The following is a 6868-nucleotide window of genomic DNA, read 5'->3' on the forward strand; positions in this document are numbered from 1 at the left end:
TTCTATCATATTTATTGTTGAAAAAAAACACGCAAGAACCTATAACTAGGCTGAGGCAATCGGCAGTGCTCCGAGCCGAATGTGGCGCACAAAAATTTACACTTACTAGGGGTCTGTCCATCCAAAATTTGGGTCCGCTTTTCGGACCCTTCACAAAATTCCGTTTCCGAAAAACGAACCCTTCACGAAATAAAAAATAATGAATCCATAAATTTTAAATTTCATTTCTTTTGCTATAGATCAACTAGATTATTTCACTTGTATTCAAGGCCATTAGTTAGGGTCCCGACATTTCCAGAGGGGTGCGGGGTCATCATGCGCTCAATGCGTGGAGAGGCGGATCAGTGGGCAAAGCGCACTCGGCATCATAGGCGGAGATAAACTTGGAAGTCTGGGGGGCACGATGATGATGATGTGTCAATTCATATATACATATATGGGTTAGATCAGTCGACTTCATCTTTGATGCTGGGGGGCAATGCCCCCCATGCCTCCCCCCCCGTATCTCCGCCCATGCTCGGCACCCCCGCGCGCCATCTCATGACGAAATAAGTTTTACTTAAATACTTATTACTATTAATTCATCAATATGTATCATTCACACTAGTAATTATAATTATTAAACAATTATTAATTAATCAAGATGGTTGGGGGGAACGATTGAGTTAATGATGTTAAATTAATTAAAACGGGCTGGTAGGAGTAAATTAATTATGAGCATCAATTACTTAAATAGCATCCAAAACTCCTCATGGTGATTATTTCGTTTGTTAATTCATTATTTTTTTATAATTAATGAATTATTATTCATAAACTAATCATCATCAGGAACTAATAAGTTCGTGGTGACCAACTGATTCATTTAAAACGGACTTTGACTTGGTAAAAATCCGAAATGAAAACGTTTACAAGCGTTTTTTGGACTTTCACCAACTTGCTTTGGTAAAACCAGAGTCTTTGGAATTTTACCGTTACATATAAGACGCAATATTAATATGATGAAGAACGGGCAATTTAGTCGCTAAACTTTTACTCTGAGCGTTGTATTCCTCAACTTCTTCATAAACTGACATATTCATTATTCATTAAGTTGCGTTCCTAGCTAAAGATGTAATGCATCAAAATAATTAGCTTCTTCCGCAAATTACTCCATCCAATACAATCATCCACATAAGTTTCATGTTTTTTAAAACCGAGGCCATTACAGAGGTTGCAAATGATAAATTTCCTATAGCAAATGGTAAAAAAATTTCTTCATCCATAACTACTACCAGCAACAGCACAAGACTAAGGCCGGGATTACACTATAAAAGTTTGATAAAAGTTCGTTTATAAAACTTCAAAAATGCAACCAATAGGCGAATTAGTTAAATTCGCTCGAATGTAACAGATGTGTTTATTGGTTACATTTTTCAAGTTTTATGAAAGAACTTTTATCAAAGTTTTATAGTGTAATACCAGCCTCACGAAGACTGACAAACGGACGAAAGCTTTCGCAAAAACAATTTCATATAAATCTTTTATATAGTGTAATGTGGTCCATTTCCTTTATAAAATAATTTAAAAAAAGAAAATTGAATACAAAATTTATAAAAGATCTTTGCTAAGTTTTATAAAAGAAAATTTTATCAAACTTTTATAGTGTAACGCCGGCCTTACGCTCTAACCACTGTACTAATTGCGGTTATAAAACATTTGTAAAATTAAGCATATCTATCATTAGACGTCGCCAAGTATGTTGGCGTCAATCAACAATCGTGTCAAATAACCAAGATCATATCCTGCGATCAAGCTCTAGTGAAGATGAGAGGAAAAAACCTTCTCCACTCGCTATTTACTGACGTCATAAAATGCTGCTTTTTGATTGGTTGCTGGTTTTGGGTCTACCTAAAACTCCTTAGGTCTACCGCAGGCTCTAGACGCACGTGCACTGGCAGCGCCCCCGATACCACAAGACGACCCCCAACGAAATTACTGCCCCCAAAAAATCAGCAATGACATCGAAAAACAAAAACAATTGCACGATATAATCAGACCCGGCGCCCCCCCTTTTGCAAAACCGTTCAAAGTCAAATCCCAGAAGGAGTATGAAATTGAACTTGAAACATGTAATAATCGAAAAAAATTCCAACTTTGCCTCTATGAACTTATTTACCAGAGGCCCAGACTCAACATAAGCGGCATCAGTGACATCGACGTCTCACAAGAAAAAATAAACTCGCCCCCGGTCGCCCCCAAAAGTGCCCCATCTCCTCAAGCCCCACGGCCAGCCCTCCTACCCACACCCACTGTTCTCCCAACCCAACCATTCAACACTGTCGCAGACAACAACCCAATTTCCACGGACATCCACCAGTTGCCCCCCGCCCCCAAAATTAACATTCACGAAAAAATCGCAACCCATCTTGCCACACTTTCACAGGACACCATATCAGCCCTAATCGAACTTTTATCTGCACTTAAACAATAGCTAATACAAGAGTCGCCCCCCCCAGGCCATTTCTAGTGATGGCCTGGAACTGCAATGGTATAAAAAACAGCCTACGTGAACTCCACGCAGACGCCACTAGACTTCAAATAGACGCTCTTCTGCTCAATGAAACCTGGCTTCTTCCGAGTAATAGAATCAAATTTCCAGGATACACCATCTTTCGCAAAGATCGAACACACGCACAAGGCGGTGGCGTAGCAATTTTCCTGAGAAACGGTATTCCCAGCCACCCTCTTCCTCTCCCCCCCTCCACAGATATGGAAGCAATAGCTATCTCTATACATGTTCACCGTCTCACATTTAATATTTGCGCCATCTATAAACCACCAAATAAAAAAATTGATACACAACTTCTGGATTCACTCTTCACAGATCGCACCCCTACTCTCGTAGGGGGCGACTGGAACTCCAAGAGCAACCTTTGGTATAGCCAGCAATCCAACATCGAGGGAAGAAGGCTCCGAACGTATTGCCTCAGGCACTTTCTCCAAATACACGCTACTTCAGACGACACACACTTCCCAAACCGCCCGGGACACCGGAGTGATATCCTGGATTTCGGAATATCTAAAAATTTTATTCACGAAATTTCCACACATACAGCGCCCTTACTAAATTCACCACACAACCCCGTCTTCTTCGAGATAGAACTTCTCCTCCCAAGAACAAAACGTATTATCAAGCAAACAGACTGGTGCAAATTTCAGGAAAACTTGTCCCTGGATCCCCCTCTCGAGCCTTCGCCCCCAACACCCAACGTCATAGACCAAGCCGTTATTCAAATCACCGAGCGCATTAAATCTGCCCTTCTTGACGCCACAGCCGAAATTGTCGGAAATGACCTTCGATTCGGAATCCCTCAGGAAATTCAGAAAAAAATTGCCTTCAAAAACAGGATCAGGAGAAAATGGCAGCGATACAGACGTCGTATAGACAAAATGCTTGTCAACCGTCTCCAAAAACAACTGAAAAAAGAAATTGACGAATTTGTAAATAACCGCTTCACCGAATTTATAAGTAATGCCACATCCGAAAACGGGAATCTTTGGAAGGCGTGGCGAATTTGCAAACCAAGAAATCCCAGAATTAATAAAATTAAAAGGGATAATACTCTAATATTTAACGATGACGAAATAGCTGAAACCTTTGCCGACACCTTTCAACAACAATTTTCGGCCAATCGTGTTCAACCACTTGAAACGTCACGGCGAAATCGGCAGAGATGCTCCGCCTACATACATCGTCATCTCCAACAAAACACTGACCATATGTCCCTCACAAACACCGATGAAATTTTACAGTACATCAAGCAGCTCGCCCCCAAAAAATCACCAGGAATCGACGGAATCGGAAACAGGGCAATAAAATCTCTCCCCCCGAACATAATCTCTTCTATTACAAACATTTTTAACTGTTGCCTCGCCACAAGCTACTTCCCATCCCCATGGAAACATGCCATTGTAAAAGCGATTCCCAAACAAGGGGCCGACCCCCTCAGTCCCCAGAGCTTTAGACCGATCAGCCTCCTCCCTTGCCTCTCCAAACTCTTTGAAAAAATAGTGGCAAACCGACTGTCTGAATTTAACAAACATCACAATATTATACGGCCAGAACAACACGGCTTTCGCCCGGAGCACTCATGTGTTACACAACTGCTCCGGGTAACAGAATACATAACAAATTCATTTAACTACAACGACTCCGTGGCTGCACTCTTCTGCGACATATCTAAAGCATTTGATAAATGTAACTTCGCCACGCTTCTTCACAAACTTATTAATCTTAATTTTCCTCCACACTTCATAATTTTCTTCTTCCGGTATCTCACCCAACGCACTTTTCAAGTTAAACAAAACGAGGTCCTCTCATCAAAACGTAACATCACTGCCTCAGTCCCCCAGGGTAGCGTCCTCGGCCCACAATTATTTTTAATCTACATAAATGATTTCCCATCCCCCCGGAGCGGAATCTTAGCACTCTTCGCCGACGACGCAGTCGTCCTCTGTGGGGCAAGAAATGCATCTTACGCCCTTTGGAACCTCCAAGACGAAGCTCAAAAGATTGAACAATGGTGCCTCGAATCTGACGTCATTATGAACGTCAATAAATGCGTCTTCGCCTGGTTCTCCAGGAAAACAAAGCTACCTCGCGCCCCCCTCCGTTTCGAAGGACAACGCCTCCAACCCAAAACAACAGTCAAATATCTGGGTGTCACACTCGATAAAAAACTGCTTTTTCGCGAACATATCGCCCACGTCCGAAATAAAACAACAGGAATCATCGGAATGCTGAATAAAATAACCTTCCCAAACGCTAAACTCACCGTTAAAAATAAACTTATCCTTTTTAAATCTATAATTCGACCCACAATGCTGTACGCATCCCCAGTATGGACAGTGGCCCGTAAGGGAAACATCACCATCCTTCAAAAACAACAAAATAAAGCCCTACGTCGCCTATTACAAGCACCACGCTTCATTAGGAACGTGAATATACGTTCAGATCTGGATCTCCCACTTCTCCTCCCCTATATTCTCCAACTGAACGAAGCCCAATTTAATCGTATGCTCGAATCTGAACACGCCCACATACGAGCCATCGTTGACTACGACCCTGGTGAACGAAGGAAATATCGTCACCCGAGACAGTTCACTGATCTCGGTTGGGAAATAACCTAGTTCGATTAAACTCACATAGATGGCAGCACTGAAAATCGTAGTTCTCTCGGCTTCCCATCGTTTTTCCCCCACTCTTAATCGTTTTTCTCATTTCAAATTTTGATAAGTATACAACCGAGTCACTTGCCAGTGTCTCCCACCCTCTCTCCACCTCTTGTTCTCTCCCCCCTTTACTTTGTCACCCTCTTCCCCCCTCCCCTAACATACTAATATTTTTCCTCTATCTCCCACTTTTTCTTCTCACCGCCCAGGCTCTCCTGCACCACAGCTGGTTTTGCCAATTTTCATGTCGCATTGTAACATCGGAAAAAAAAAAAAAAAAAAAAAACGTTTTCTTCACAGCTTCAACTTCGCTATCTCCCTTCTCATGTTAACACTAACATCTGAGGTTGTGCCGGCATTTTTTCTGCAAATGTGTTAAAATCAAGAACCATTTTTTAATCGAAAAATCTTCTCCCGAACATGACAAAAAAAAAAAAAAAATGTTGATGATGATGATGACCTTTCCTCCCACATACATTCACTACATAAAAACACAAACATTACTCTCTTGTCTTTCCCTTCATCAGGGGGACGCGACGAGCCCCCAGCCTGTATGGGGAATATATGACCCGCATAAGGGCCAGGCATCCCCTTAAAATTTTTATTCTGGTTCTGGTGCACTGGCAGCGTTAAAGAATTGACAAACCATTGTAAAGGCATATACACGTCTGTAACGCATTGATAAGGAACCACGGTAACCAAAGTAAACGTTCGGAAAGTGATTGTTTAGACCCAAAAACCATTGTTGCCCGACAGTTTTTGTCCATTTGGGGCATTTGCCCCGCTCTGACGAAATTTTAAAGTAGCCTATCGTTCAAGTCGGGTCCCATTTGGTATATATACAAAATTTGGTGACGATCGATCTAAAATTGTAGATTTCTATAGTGAACATACACACACAGACAGAAAATCAATTTTATATATATAGATAGACTAGCTGATACCCGGCGACGTTGCCCGCCCCGTAAAAAAATTATATATGTATACCTTAATAATTATTTAACGACTGGCAGCTGGAGAACATTTTTATTCTCAGTTTTGTTACCGTAGTTGTTGTTCTCTGCTATTAGTGACGTCCCATGTCCAGCGAATATTATTCAAACGCGTTTTAAGCATTTTCTAAATTGAAACTATACCTATACTATGGGCGGTTGATGAGATAAAGGCCGCATTAGCACTTACAGGATACCCTGTATATAGGCTACCAGAAATACCCGGCGCTCTTCCCGGGTTTTCTGCAATTACTGGGAGGATTGGAAAAGTGACAAACCGTTATAAAGGAGTAAACTGTTATAATAACAGAATTGTAGGTGTGACAAACCCCATTGTAAAGGCATATATTCCCGTCTGAAACGCATTGTTGGAAACCACGGTAACCAAAGTAAACGTTCCGAAAGTAATTGTTGAGGCCCCCAAAACCATTGTTGCCCGACAGTTCTTTTGCCCATTTCGGGCATTTGCCCAGCTCTGTCGAACTTTTAAAGTAGCCTACGGTTCAATCCCGGTCCTGTTTGGTATATATGCAAAATCTGGCGACGATCGGTCTAAAACTGTAGATTTGTATAAAGAGCATACATACATACATACTTTCACATTTATATATAAGATTGGCTCTTGGGGCGAGTGCCCTCCTCTGGATCCAACTCTGTTTGGTGAA

This window comes from Pholcus phalangioides, unplaced genomic scaffold (genome assembly GCF_987345545.1).
Source record: "Pholcus phalangioides strain wild (caught in Gottingen) unplaced genomic scaffold, Ppha-v1.0 ptg000009l_1, whole genome shotgun sequence".
Classification (NCBI taxonomy): Eukaryota; Metazoa; Arthropoda; class Arachnida; order Araneae; family Pholcidae; genus Pholcus; species Pholcus phalangioides.